The sequence below is a fragment of the Podarcis pityusensis genome (genome assembly GCF_964106645.2).
Source record: "Podarcis pityusensis genome assembly, chromosome: 3".
NCBI lineage: Eukaryota > Metazoa > Chordata > Lepidosauria > Squamata > Lacertidae > Podarcis > Podarcis pityusensis.
In genome coordinates this window covers 101566569-101581635 of record NC_138026.1, presented here as the reverse complement: position 1 = coordinate 101581635, position 15067 = coordinate 101566569, and the positions used below count along the sequence as shown (strand labels likewise).

Genomic DNA, 15067 nt, shown 5'->3' with positions numbered 1-15067 from the left:
TAAACAGAGAAAACAAACCCTTTTCTTTAAAAAAAAAAGCTGGATATAACCTATATGATTTGGGAAGGATTTCTGAAGATTCATGTTTATGAATGAGATGGGATATTCTTATATATGGCATGTCTGCCCAGATAGCTCAATTGGTTAGAGCATAGTGCTGTAAATGCCAAGGTTGCAAGTTTGATCCCCTTATGGGGCAGCTGCATTGCAGGGGGTTGGACTAGATCAGTGTTTCCCAACTGGGAGCCCCAGGATATTCCAAGGGGCCCCCAGGTGCAAAATGCATAAATGAGGAACCACAGCATGAGGTTAGAGGGCCACAGAGGGAAGTGGGGAGTGAAGGGGGGGGGGATAATATATATTTTTTAAAAGAATCTTGATTGGCTGGCTATCCACTTGGCCAATCACAAGTGGGTAAGGGGGTGGCCCACCAGGGCCTAGCACTCCTTTATGCCACTTGAGTTTTCCTGGAGCAGTCCTGGTTTGTTTCCGGCGGAAGATGGTGATCGCTGAGGCTCCCGTTTTGACCAGTAGAGCCCGTAATCCATAACCCCCAGGTCAAGTAAGTGCGGTGGTGTTAAATAGTGGGTAGACATAGCAGACGACACAGCGATTCTTCCAAAGCAGCTCTTTATTTGTAAGCTGGACAGAACTGAACTGCAAACAGCTCAGCCGGCCTGCTTTTATAGGCAGCCAGCTGTCAACAATGTAGCAACCACAACCCAGGGTTTCCCGCCTAAAATAACTGACGTGGACCTGAGTGAAAACTACATACACAATACTCCTGGTGGCCAGGGTGAGAACTTCAATACATAACACCCCTCCCCACTGAGATAAGGCGTTAGTTACAATCGTAATGGTTTCCTTATATACAGCACTACACGTAATGGTTCAATTAGGCACAAAAGCATATCGGTTACATTTCCCATACTTAGACCAACAGTGATACATGTCCAACAACATAGTCCTTTAAATAAGTTGGGCGCTTGGAAACTCTGCCAGACCACCGGGGACTGGTAGCCAAGTCCGGGGGGCCACACAATTCTTGCTGAGGCTGTGGTGCGACCCTAGGTGGCATTGAAACCAAATCCCCTGGATCCGCTGCTGTGGGTGGAGCCTCCGCAAGTGGAGTGGTCTGAGCCTGTGGTAAGTCTGGCAGACCCTCTGAAGCGGCTTGGTTCGGCTCCACGCTGGCAGTTTGCGAGGGAGGTTTAGGTGGAGCCTCTCCATCTGTAAGTATCTCTTCTGGAGTCACGAGCGCAGTTGGGGGCACCACGGTAGTGTCCAAGTCCCCAACCCTGCACCTAAGCTGGTCTATGTGCCGACGCCACAAGCGTCCGTCTTTGAGAGCCACCTGGTACGAGCGAGGTCCAGTGACTCCCACTACTGTGGCTGGCACCCAAGGAATGTCCCCCACATAGTTCCGGGCAAAGACCTGGTTTCCTGGAACAAATGACCGTGGCGTGTTGGCACAGCCTGGGGGTTCGGCCACGGCAAAGTCCGGGTGCAGCCGGTCGAGCGGTGACCTGAGGCGGCGGCCCATAAGCAGTTCAGCAGGACTCCGCCCTGTGGCCGCATAAGGGGTGATGTGTTGCACGAACAAGTATTCGGCGACCCGCTCGTGCCAGTCTCCCCGGTCCAGGTGCGCCAGTGCCTCTTTTGCCGAGCACACCATTCTCTCCGCTTGCCCGTTGCTGGATAGATGAAATGGTGCCATTAGGGCATGGCAGATGCCCAATCCTAAAAGATACCACTCAAAAGTGCCTGACGTGAACTGCGGTCCGTTGTCAGAGACAAGGACATCAGGACACCCATGCGTCGCAAACAGGCCTCGCAGCACCCGGATGACAGCCTCGGTAGTGGTGGAGGGCATCAGGGCCACCTCCAGCCATTTGGAATAGGCGTCCACCACTACCATAAAGATCCGGCCGTGAAAGGGGCCAGCCAGATCAATGTGCACCCTCGACCAGGGTGTCTTTGGCATCTCCCAGGAGTGTCCCTTAGCTGCCGGTGGTGCAGGCCTTGATTCTTGGCACGCTTGACAGGCGGACACCCAGGCAGTGATGGCATCATCCATGTTAGGCCACCAGACGTAACACCGAGCCAACGCCTTCATTTTGACAATTCCCGGGTGGCCAACGTGCAGAGCCTCCAGGACGCGTTGACGGAGTCTTTGAGGAATCACGACGCGGTCTCCCCACAGCAGACAGCCGCGATGAGCCGATAGTTCATGTTGTCTGGTTGCGAAGGGCTGGAACTCTGATGCAAAAGGCCCTTGTGGCCACCCCCTCCACACCACTTTCTGCTGTTTGGTTGTAAGTTGCTTTGGGCTGCCCTGGGCAATATATAGCAGCTAACAAATTCAGATAATAATAATAATAATAATAATAATAATAATAATAATAATGGCTTTTTTTATGCAAACAAATGAATTTTTGAATGCCAAACTTATTCACAAAGTAATTTTGTCCCTTTCCAAATTGGTACCAGCTGCACAGGATTTACAACTGTGCTGAGGAAGCTGAGGGGAAATTATTTTGACTAGATTTTTAAAAATAAAATCCAAAACAGCATTTGCTGTGAAGAGCCTTAAGTGATGAAAGGCTATTGTCGTTTCCCGCCTCCATGAGGTTTTATATGAGCAGCCCTATATGGTTCAGACAGGATATTCGTTAATGCCTCCAGCAACGGTAACATTCTGGAAACCGGTTTGCTTGATACCACTTTCAAAAATAATAATAATAAAAGCCTGCTTTGTCTTTTCCTCATTCTTTACTTCTTGTTTCGCTCTGATGAGTCAGATCTTTGAGCACTTTTAACTGCAGAAGGCGAGTGTGATGTTCCCAAGCAGTAAACAAACTTGAATGTGTATCAAATGATTCCATTTGGTTGGGAGATGTCAATGCAGTTTATCCCCAAAATCTTCCCACTTCCAATGGCTTCTTTTTGCTGATGTCAGTAGAAATACATTTCAGCATGGTTAGGCATCTGCCAGGAGACCACAATTCAAGGCCCTAGTTTCAAGAGATTGCAGTGAGAAGATAGACTTGGGAGAGAGAGGAAGACCATGTCTTGCTAAAGCCCAGCACCATAAGCAGAAAAGTCTAATTTTAACCATCAATCCTTCTAAAAATTGTAGCTCTGTGAAGGGAATGGGGTATCCCAGCCTCCTTAGCAAATTACAGTTCCCATGATTCTTTGGGGGAAGAGCTATGACTGTTTTAAGTGGTACAATACTGTTTTAAATGTACAGTCAGGGGGGAGTTGCTACGCAGGCACCAGAATAACTTGGGCTAGGATACGAACTGAGGGCAAATATGAGAATCATGGACTCAGTTATACAGCTGCAAATAAAATGTTTTAAGTGTGTTTTAAGTGCAATATACAATGTGACCCTAGATGGCGTTGGTGAGCCTTATGGAAAATTCAATGTATGTTTAAAGTTGCTTTTTAAAAAAACATTTTCAGAACTTTTTTTATTTGTGTGCAGCTTCCACCTGTATTTCATTGGTTCTTAAAGAGCTGCTGTGGCTTCTCTATTTCTGAGGGCAATTCAGATTTGTCTGCATTTGAAATCCTGCACTTCTTAGGGCCCTAGGACCCATACCCCTAGTTAGCCCTCAATCCTTTATTGTTTCCATCTGCAATCAATCCATTTATAGGCAGTACAACTCAGAGTAGACCTATCGAAGTTAACACACAAGACTAATTTTTATTCATTAATTCCAATGGGTCTGCTTTGAGTAAGGACTTAGTCAAATGTACTAATGTGGTATCTGCTTTTGATTTGTTAAAACTTGGAATTTATTTAATTTTAATTATGTTTGCTTTTGCTTGACTTGTAAGGCTATGGGCTCTCAACAAAGGGCTAAAGGAAAGGTAAAGGACACCTGACAGTTAAGTCCATTCGCTGACGATTCTGGGGTTGCGGTGCTCATCTCACTTTACAGGCTGAGGGAGCCGGCGTTTGTCCGCAGACAGTTTTTCCGGGTCATGTGGCCAGCATGACTAAGCTGTTTCTGGCGAAATGGAACACCGAATCCAGAGCAACGCATGGAAACACTGTTTACCTTCCTGCCAGAGCAGTTCCTATTTATCTACTTGCACTTTTTGGCATGCTTTCAAACTGCTAGGTTGGCAGGAGCTGGGACAGAGCAACGGGAGCTCACCCTGTTGCAGGGATTCAAACCGCGACCTTCTGATTGGCAAGCCCAAGAGGCTCGGTGGTTTAGACCACAGCACCACCTGCACCCCTAACAAAGGGCTAAAGGGACCCCTGACCGTTAGGTCCAGTCACGAACGACTCTGGGGTTGCGGCGCTCATCTCTCGGGAGCCAGTGTACAGCTTCTGGGGCATGTGGCCAGCATAACTAAGCTGCTTCTGGCAAACCAGAGCAGCGCACGGCAACGCCGTTTACCTTCCCACCGGAGCGGTTCCTATTTATCTACTTGCACTTTGACGTGCTTTCGAATTGGCAGGAGCAGGGACCGAGCAACAGGAGCTCACCCCATCGCGGGGATTTGAACCGCCGACCTTCTGATCGGCAAGCCCTAGGCTTTGTGGTTTAGACCACAGCGCCACCTGCGTCCCTTAACAAAGGGCTAGGCCTAAAGAGGAATAGATTTAAAATTATAATGAAGGAATGCCTACTTACGCACTGTGATTAACTTCAGAGGCACCCCTGTGAATACCTCTACCACCTGAGGTGAGGTGATTGAGGGAGAGATCCAGTGATGACTGATCCCTCAGGGCAAATGTGGGACTTTTCCACTGACCTCAGGCTGACCAGCCAGCTCCCACCTGCCTGCCTTCTTACAACCAGTCTTGGTGGGTGGTACTGGCTGTTCAGTTTCCTCCTCCTTAGTCTCAGTGTTGCCTTGGTAGAACTCAACAGGGAAGAGGACAAACCTAGAATGAGTTGGCTCCAGCTTCTGTTGGTCACCCTGGGTCATGAACTGGCTGGACTCAGAGGAATGGTGAGAAACACCAGCCAGAGAACCCACAAGGGAAGAAGGCTCAGAGCCAGGTCATTGGTGTTGGGACAACGACCGATGAGTGGTTAGAGGGAGAAAAGTGAGAAGACTGGGAGGAGGTGTTGAAAGCTAAAGAGGCAACACGGCTTAGTGAGCAGGGAGAGTCTGTGGCAGAGAGAAATCTAGAAGGAGAAGGAGAAGTGGAAGCAGGACAGGAAGGAGGCCAAGAATCGGAGATGAGTCCTGCTGGTCAAGAAGCCAGGGTGTCTCCCCCTCTTGCTGCAACAAGCTCCCTTCCCCTCTGGTTTCCAAGAACCAGAAGTGGTATGAAGAGGGATGAGCAGAGGCAGGCATGTTGACAGAGTCTGAGATTACTTGGGAAGGAGGAGGAGATTTAGGCAGCTGTGGGAAGCAGAGATCTTCAGCCTCTACCTTCAGAACTACTGAGAAGAGATGCTATGCTCTTTAGGCCTGGTTCCCCTGAGCAGGCCTTGTTTTTGCTAATAAAGAGTTAGCTTCACATACTCCGTGTGATTTATTGTTGGCTGGCTCCCTGACACCCTGCTCCACTAGTTCCAATAGGTACAAGCCACCACTGGCCTTCTTTGTTGTGCCCCCCCCCCCATTGGTGGAGCTCTCTTGCTGGGAAGGCTCTCCAGGCTGCATCCAAATATGGTCCCGCTTGTGTATGTGACCTACGAAGAATTATGCACTAGGTTACTGTCCACGCTGAGGTGTTTGAATATATTTATTTAACTGAATAAAGAATTCTTTGCTCTTTTATGAAAAGCGACGGGGGCGATTTTATTCCTTTTTTTCAGCTCACATACTTAAAAGCTTCTTTCAGGCCAGATCCGGGAAGCAGGGAGACACGGCTGGTGGTCTCGAGTGAAGTCCCAAGTGGATGCTTCTGCACATCTCAAAGCCGCCACATGATCTGGCAGAACTCACCTGGTCTGATACTTTTAGTTAGTGCCAAGGAGTGGATTAGGACTGGTAAACAGCTGGGATTTTGCAGGTCAGGGGAGAAGCAACAGAGGAAACAGCCAAACAGTGCCTCCCTATACTGAACTTCTTAAACTTCCTAACATTAGTAGCCTCTTTCAGAAACTCTGCATACACTCAGGCTGGAGACAGGCACGAGTTTTTAAAGAGTGTATCAAAGGTGGTATACTAGAGGCAAGCATGTCTTGCAGCACTTACAGGTTTTGCAGATGGTCATAATGCTTCAAAAACCTGGGCCGGCCGACAAGGATGATAAGCGGAAGTCTTTCCTGGATCTCAAACAAAGACCTTTCTCATCCTCTGCTGCCTTGCCTAGCTATATATATATATATATATAACATTCAGATTATATCTCATTATATCTCACCTTTTTCTCCAAGGAGCTCAAAGGTGGTGTCCATGATTCTCCTCCGCCAGTGTGGTGTAGTGGTTAAGAGCGGTGGATTCGTAATCTGGGGAACCGGGTTCGCGTCTCCGCTCCTCCACATGCAGCTGCTGGGTGACCTTGGGCCAGTCACACTTCTTTGAAGTCTCTCAGCCCCACTCACCTCACAGAGTGTTTGTTGTGGGGGAGGAAGGGAAAGGAGAATGTTATCCGCTTTGAGACTCCTTCGGGGAGTCATAAAGCGGGATATCAAATCCAAACTCCTCCTCCTCCTCCTCCTCCTCTTCTTCTTCTTCTAATTCTTCCCCATCAATTAATCCTCACAACAACCTGTGAGGTAGGCTAGGCCAGGCTGAGAGGCAGGGAGGGGCCCAAGATCACTACTTCAGCGTGGTGAACCAGTCATACTCCCCTAAGTCTTCCTCTGATGACTAATTTCACTTTTCTTCCCTTTCTCATAACACTACTCATAACCTTGTGGTCCCCCAGTGAAGCTGAATGTTGGAAGAAGACCAAGGGCAGATGAGAGAAAGGACTTCTTCCAAGCAGCACATAGCAAACTGTGGAACTCAAGTCAGGTGAAAACACCCCTTGCATCACCTTCATCATGTAATTCAGAGTGTGCACACAGGCGCTGCGCACCTCTGGTGCGGAGAAGGTGACCAGATAACAATTTTTTCTTCCTCTCTCATAATACTAGAACTCATGGACATCCAGAAGAGCTAAATGTTTGAAGATTCAGGACAGGTCAAAGATAGTACTTTTTCACGCGGTGCGTAGATAGACCCTGGAACTCTCTGCCACAAGAGGCCATGATGGTCACCAACGTAAAGGTAAAGGGACCCCTGACCATTAGGTCCAGTCGTGGCCGACTCTGGGGTTGCGGTGCTCATCTCGCTTTACTGGGCGAGGGAGCTGGCGTACAGCTTCCGGGTCATGTGGCCAGCATGACAAAGCCGCTTCTGGAGAACCAGAGCAGCGCACGGAAACGCCGTTTACCTTCCCGCCAGAGCGGTACCTATTTAACTACTTGCACTTTGACGTGCTTTAGAACTGCTAGGTTGACAGAAGCTGGGACAGAGCAACAGGAGCTCACCCCGTCGCGGGGATTCGAACCGCCGACCTTCGGATCAACAAGTTGTAGGCTCTGTGGTTTAACCGCGTCCAACTTGGGAGGCTTTGATTGAGACAGATTCATGGAGGAGAGGGATGTCAGCAGCTATTAGCCATGATGACTATGGGGAGAGTGCTTGAGACCAGCTTGCGGGTTTCCCATAGGCATCTTGGCGGCCACTGAGAGAACAGGATGCTGGTCCGGCCTGATCCGTCAGCCTGATCCAGCAAGCTCTTATGTCCTTAGTTTTGTTCCCTACCCTACTAAATTGTACAGGGGCAACCGTGAGAATCCAACACAATAACCACACCAGTCCTTCTTAGCCATCTGTGGTTTGCAGACTGGGAACGGTCAAACTAACCACGCAAACTCATCAGGTTGTTTTTTTTAAGACCCTTTTAGCTTGCTTCAAGGAGCATTCGATTGGGGTTGTTTCAAATTAGACCAAGAACTCTCTGTGAACCCAGTACTATTCCTCCAGTTAGGATAACTTGGTGTGTTTTTACCTCCCTAATTTTATTGGAATCGGCATAAAGAGGACACTCAAGTTGCTTCGTGCAAGAGACATTCTGCCTATTAAAACCAGGTTATCATAAATCAGCATGTGCTACTGAAGCTAAGTCGCCAAACACGTTGAAACTCAAAGAATCCATTCAGAGCTGTGTCCTTGCAGAGCCGTGGCAATATATGCTTCCCAGGACCTTGTTTACTGGTGAATTCCATTTCCCCAGATGTGTGCGAGTTTCGAGGATATGAAATTCTGAACAGGGGGGATGGAGAATAATAACTTGTTTGTCCAATCTGCGGAGGGCTGCTCAGTGAGATCAGGCTGAGACATTTGGCCTGATGAGTTGAAGGGGTCCATTGCTGTCTGCTCATCTCTAAGCAAATAGCTTAGGACATTAATGGAAAAATTTCACCGTAAATTCTGCCCTCCAGCATCTCCTTTGGCTCTTGGGAACTCAAAGGGAAATGAAAATTAGCACATCCTGGTAAACATCTCCTGAGCGGTCATTTAGTTCTGGACAGGTATCACATCACAGTGTGCACAACCCACCATGAGCACAAATAATAGCAAGGGACAAGTCTAGTCTTCTGTTTATGCTAGAGATTGGCTAGTTTTTGTCAGGATTCTGGAAGAATCCAGAAAGCATGGTTTATTTGGTGGCTTCACGGCCTGTTCCAGCAATATAGCTCAGTTGGTTAGAGCGTGGTGCTGATGACACCGAGGTTGCAGATTTGATCCATGTATGGGGGCAAATGCATGTTTCTGCTTTGCAGAGGGTTGGACTCGATGATCCTCTGGGCCCCTTCCAACTTTACAATTATATTATTGGCCCCATATTGTGAACTTTATATGCATCTTGCTGCAGTGCTGCCTGCTGTCCCGATAATTTCACTGCTTTGTGTGCATTCCCTGTTGAAGTGAATGGGAAGGAATGTTGTGGCACATCGAAGCACACTATGGGGGATCTGGATTGGGCGAATGAACATGCCTGAAATCATGATGGTGATTATCATGAGAAAAGAGATCCTGTACGTAATTAACAGCTACTCTTGGAGGATATATGGAGGCCTAGAAGTTGGTTATCCACCCTCCCTTAGGGAGCTCAACTCCTGCTGAGATTGTCCAAGTGTCTATCTTCATCAACACAATTAAAAAATTCTCCTGCACTAACAAGGGCCTGTCCCCAAGAGGAAGCTATTTAGCAGCCTGGTAATTTTAGCGACGACCTTGTGTTGATTACAAGTTGCTATATTAGTAAATCCTTTCTGAAAGGCAGCTGTTGTTTTGGCATTAACTCCTTGACTCCTAATCAGCTGTTTGTTTACTAAATCCCAAGGCAATTAAAAAAAGGATCCCTGTGTCAAGACTACGCTGGTCTGGTCGGTGAATGCTTCCACAACAGAGGTATATTCATGAGAAATCTTATAAGGGAGAAGGCGGTTAGACCCAATCCAGAAAGTGGTAAGTGGCAAGGGAATGGCAATCAATGTGCAATTCCTTTGCTTACAAGCAGAAATTCTGTAGATAGGTCTGTGTTGGGACCCATATGGGAATTTGTAGGATTCCCATACGCCCTCTTCAGTAGTGACGCAAGAAGATTTAAAATATGTGCAGAAAAACAATATAATGGACCCTATAAATAGTAGTATACCCAGTCCTGTTTTTCAAGAAAAAGGGGTGCCAAAGCTCACCATGAACGCCTCCCTTGTGCTCTTAAAATGGCAACAGTGCACACCTGAGAGGTGCCTTAACTGAATTTTGGCAGGTTCTGGCTGAAAAATAAAAAGCCCTGAGTATATCTTCAACATCTCTCCAAAGCTTTTTTGATGGTTTTTTAATGGTTGCCCCTCTTGATTTCCTGTTGTAAAATATATAAAGTGTGGTTACAATTCACACACTGAAGTAAAGTTGCCAACCAATCCGAAACATAGACTTCCCAGTGACGGCAACTTCCTCTCGCTCTCAGCTTTGAGGAAAGTTGCCTCAAATAAAGCAAGGGGCAAGGTCATTTTTTCCTCTACCTATTTCCCTGAACCCCCCCCCCCGCAAGCTGCACACATTAGGTGAATAGACAGCTATGTCCTCAGAATTGTCAGAAACCACTGGTTTCACCACTGGGTCTACAAATAAAGAGAGAAGACTACAAAGGATAGGCTTTGCCCTTGGGCCTTCCAAATTACGTTCCTGCCAGGTGTTGCCCAAACCATGAGACCTTCTTCTCCACAGCTATCGTGGTTACATAGAATCATAGAGTTGGAAGAGACCACAAGGGCCATCGAGTCCAACCCCCTGCCAAGCAGGAAACACCATCAGAGCACTCCTGACATATGGTTGTCAAGCCTCTGCTTAAAGACCTCCAAAGAAGGAGACTCCACCACACTCCTTGGCAGCAAATTCCACTGTCGAACAGCTCTTACTGTCAGGAAGTTCTTCCTAATGTTTAGGTGGAATCTTCTTTCTTGTAGTTTGGATCCATTGCTCCGTGTCCGCTTCTCTGGAGCAGCAGAAAACAACCTTTCTCCCTCCTCTATGTGACATCCTTTTATATATTTGAACATGGCTATCATATCACCCCTTAACCTCCTCTTCTCCAGGCTAAACATGCCCAGCTCCCTTAGCCGTTCCTCATAAGGCATCGTTTCCAGGCCTTTGACCATTTTGGTTGCCCTCCTCTGGACACGTTCCAGTTTGTCAGTGTCCTTCTTGAACTGTGGTGCCCAGAACTGGACACAGTACTCCAGGTGAGGTCTGACCAGAGCAGAATACAGTGGCACCATTACTTCCCTTGATCTAGATGCTATACTCCTATTGATGCAGCCCAGAATTGCATTCATAGCTTTGGACCTGCTCCATACTTCATCCCTCGGATACAAGTGGTTTTGCCCAGAGGCACTGGCCACTTCCAAGAAGATTTGGGACCCAGAACGGCAAAACAGCAACCGTAATCTTAGAGTGCTAAACAGCAGAGCAGGTGCATAAATCTGCCTCCTTTTCTGGTCCACCTGAGGCCAAGGTCTCAGTGTGCCTAACTAGCTGGTAGGCCCTGTGGAAACTGGACACTGAACCAGAGCTCCTGATGTCCTGATGTGGCAAAGGCATAAGGCCACAATGGCTCCTCTCTCCTGACCCCTTCCTTAATCACTGTGGATTCCACGACACTAGCTGAAATTCCCTCTTGTACAAAATGATTTAAGGTGCCTTTCTGTTCTGGTAGGCCACTCTAGCACGAACAACATCCTCCTTGTCTTCTGCTCCACTGAAATATTTGCAACACAATCCAATGCATGTTTACTTGGAAGTAGGTTGTGTATAGGACTGAAATATTAAGATCTATCTAGTGTCTTGGTTGCAAGTGACAACCCTTTGGAAGGCTTTGGCAGTATTGGGGGGGGGGGTGCTATATTGTTCTTTCTTGCTTTCCTATATTGGACAAAAGCTGAGCCCAGATTGCTTGGGAACTCCAGTCTGGCCACTCTATTGCTGTCACTTTTTTAAAACCTCAGAGGCATCTTTAGCCTCATAATCTGAGGCACACCACCATTTTTGCTCTTTGACGGCCACCCAAAAAGCAAGGCAACGGGGTGGGATTCAAACAGCAGAGTCTTCTAGGTGCAACGCTCAACATATTATCTTCTGGACCACCCTGGCAATGATGTTTATGATGCAAGTGTATGATTACATTAAATATATAACTCCAAATGTATACATCTCTTGTGAGAAATACAACTTTCCATAGCCTGATTTATGTCTATTTACAGTGGTTGCATCTGCACTTTTGCACTTCTCTCCAGCGTTGCTGATTGTGGGTTGTTGTTTTTTTTCAAACCCTGAGGATTGTCGCTAAGTCATTACTCAGCGTAGACCCACTGAAATGTAATGAGCAGGAGTAACTTAAGGCCATTGATTTCATTGGGTCGATTCTGAGTATGACTTACCTAATGACAACCCTAAAAGACATATAGCTGAAGTTGGAGGCTAACTCAGGGGCCTTCCAGACATCCTACTAATTGAGCAGCGGTTAGATTATATTTTTGCAAGCCACCCCAATCTCCGAGTGATGCAAGATTCCAGAGGTTACAGGCACTTACTCAGAGTTTGGTTTCCTCAGAATGATGGACAACGGAGACTGTGGTGTCTTTATGAGATATGGTTTGTTTACACACATATATAACCTGAGCCTATGATGGAGGGGCTCACAGCATTAAGGTCTTGTTTCTCCAATAGCCCCACAGCCTTGGATTCAAACAGAAATCAAGCATGTCTCTCCTTCACAGGCTTCTGCGTGCCTCCTGCTGCTCCTAGGTCACACACAGAACACAGCGCTGGCTTTTGTTCTTCTAACTGATAGCCAGTTGAGGGAAGGAGGCCCACCCATTAGCCTTCTGGCATGGAGCCACTTCCTTAAGGACCCATGTTGTTGTTGTTTAGTCATTTAGTCGTGTCCGGCTCTTCGTGACCCCATGGACAGAGCACGCCAGGCACTCCTGTCTTCCGCTGCCTCCCGCAGTTTGGTCAAACTCATGCTGGTAGCTTCGAGAACACTGTCCAACCATCTCGTCCTCTGTCATCCCCTTCTCCTTGTGCTCTTAATCTTTCCCAACATCAGGGTCTTTTCCAGGGAGTCTTCTCTTCTCATGAGGTGGCCAAAGTATTGGAGCCTCAGCTAATAATAATAATAATAATAATAATTTATTATTCATACCCCACCCATCTGGCTGGGCTTCCCCAGCCACTCTGGGCGGCTTCAGGATCTGTCCTTCCAGTGAGCACTCAGGGCTGATTTCCTTAAGAATGGATGCGTTTGATCTTCTTGCAGTCCATGGGACTCTCCAGAGTCTCCTCCAGCACCATAATTCAAAAGCATCTATTCTTCGGCAATCAGCCTTCTTTATGGTCCTGCTCTCACTTCCATACATCACTACTGGGAAAACCATAGTTTTAACTATACGGGACCTTTGTTGGCAAGCTGATGTCTCTGCTTTTTAAGATGCTGTCTAGGTTTGTCATTGCTTTCCTCCCAAGAAGTAGGCGTCTTTTAATTTCGTAATTGCTGTCACCATCTGCAGTGATTATGGAGCCCAAGAAAGTAAAATCTCTCACTGCCTCCATTTCTTCCCCTTCTATTCTTCCCCTTCTATTCTAAGGACCCATACTTAGGCCATTACTTAGGCCTGGCTAGTCCAACAATTGAACCCTTCCTGGATCCAGGAATTAAGAGGGACCTGGGCCCATGCAAACTCACAACACTATCCAGTCTTTATTGAGCACTCATCCTGATTTGTTTGCAGGGTTATATGGCAAAGAATGAGGATTCGTCCTGTATTCATCCCTGATTTTCTTGTGGGGTGTTATGCGCCTTCCGGTTAGTCATTCAAGACAATCCCCATCGCTTTCCAAACTGGAAAAAAGTCCAATTCTTCTTTTTTAAAGTGGATTTCCTGCACTAGGGAGACGGAGCCCTTTAATTCAGTTTACCTGTGCAAACCCAACGTTCTTGCTTGAATCCCACAAAATAGTGATAAACAGGAGGAGTCCTCTGAGTCAGTCTTGAAGGATTACCTCACTTTACTCAGATAATGCACCACAAAAGGCCTCAGAATGGGAGTCCCCTTACATAGTATGGACATCTTCAGTATAGTGTAACGGAAAGCCTAACTCCAGAAGTGCCAGGTCCAGAATACTTTCTCAGGTTTAAAGGGTGTTTCCAGAGAGTGTTCCCAGCTTCTCTACTAGCCCTACAGCACCCTGGCTAGTTCCAGAACCTGCCCACATGACACACATGTCAGATGACTAATATATGCATGTGTCATATGATGCCTATGCAAGTCATCAGTCAGCTCACAGGGTTGCATCATGACTGTGCAAAAGGCCTTGGACTATTCCAGGGGATCAGTTTACAGTGCAAGGAATGTTTGGTTGTTGTTAGTCATTTCTTCTTGCAGGAGAATTCAGACTTTTCCTTCAGGTAGCGCTTCAAACTGGACTTGGACCAGAGAGAAGTGGGTCCAGATTTCCAGCAGACATGGCAGGAGAAGACTTCCAGGAATGCTGGAGAGCTACTGTCAGTCTGTGTAGAAGACAGTGAAGCTGAATTTATAAAATCTGCTCTTTCCAAAATCATATGAGAACCGAAACACAGCTTATTCTTCCATCAAAATTGCACATGTCTGAATTTTGCAATGCAGTTTTCCAAACAAGGAATGTTTACAAAGATGTATATGTTAGGGGGAAATGTGCATTTAAAAATCAGTGAAAAGAACAGACAAAATGTATTATATTATGAGAAATTGCTAGCAAAAATGTATACATTATTCAAACCTTTTTACTGTTAGATGTTTCACTGTGTTTTGTTATATTCTGTTTTTTATATTCTGTTGGAAGCCACCTAGATGTCAGGGTATTACTATTACTATTATTATTATTATTATTATTATTTATTATTAAAAATGTGTTTCTGAGGAGAAATTCACACTAACATGCTGAAGAATTTACATGGAGTTAGTGTGTGGAGATACTGCTTTTAAGCTTCTACGTGGCATATCTGATCCCCCATGTAGGTAAAAAGTAAAGGACCCCTGGACAGTTCAGTCCAAGGCGACTATGGTGTTGCAGCGCTCATCTCGCTTTCAGGCTGAGGGAGCCAGCGTTTGTCCACAGACAGCTTTCCAGGTCATGTGGCCAGCATGACTAAACTGCTGCTGACGCAATGGGACTCCGTGACGAGTGCCAGAGTGCACGGAAATGTTGTTTACCTTCCCGCCACAGCGGTACCTATTTATCTGCTTGCACTGGCATGCTTTTGAACTGCTAGGTTGGCAGGAGCTGGGACAGAGCAACGGGAGCTCACCCTGTTGCGCGGACTCGAACTGCCAACCTTCTGATTGGCAAGCCCAGGAAGCTCAGTGGTTTAGACCACAGCACCACCCAATATCAATGTGTCTCATAGCCACAGACAGAACTTTTATATCACCTACATCATTTCAAGCCCAATACTTTTCAATGAACTGAATCTACACATTTAGCTTCAAGTCATTATTTGGCTATGCAAGCCAAATGTCTGTATGAACCAGATAGAGCTCCT

At 46.8% G+C, this 15067-nt stretch overlaps 1 long non-coding RNA gene across 1 annotated transcript; it reads left to right on the top strand.

The window, feature by feature from the left end:
• Positions 1 to 6753: 6753 nt before the first annotated feature.
• Positions 6754 to 13758, top strand: LOC308472974. Its single transcript, XR_013983841.1, has 3 exons — positions 6754 to 6942; positions 7065 to 7197; positions 13275 to 13758. It is a non-coding gene; the product is annotated as an uncharacterized lncRNA (long non-coding RNA).
• The last annotated feature ends 1309 nt before the right edge of the window (positions 13759 to 15067 follow it).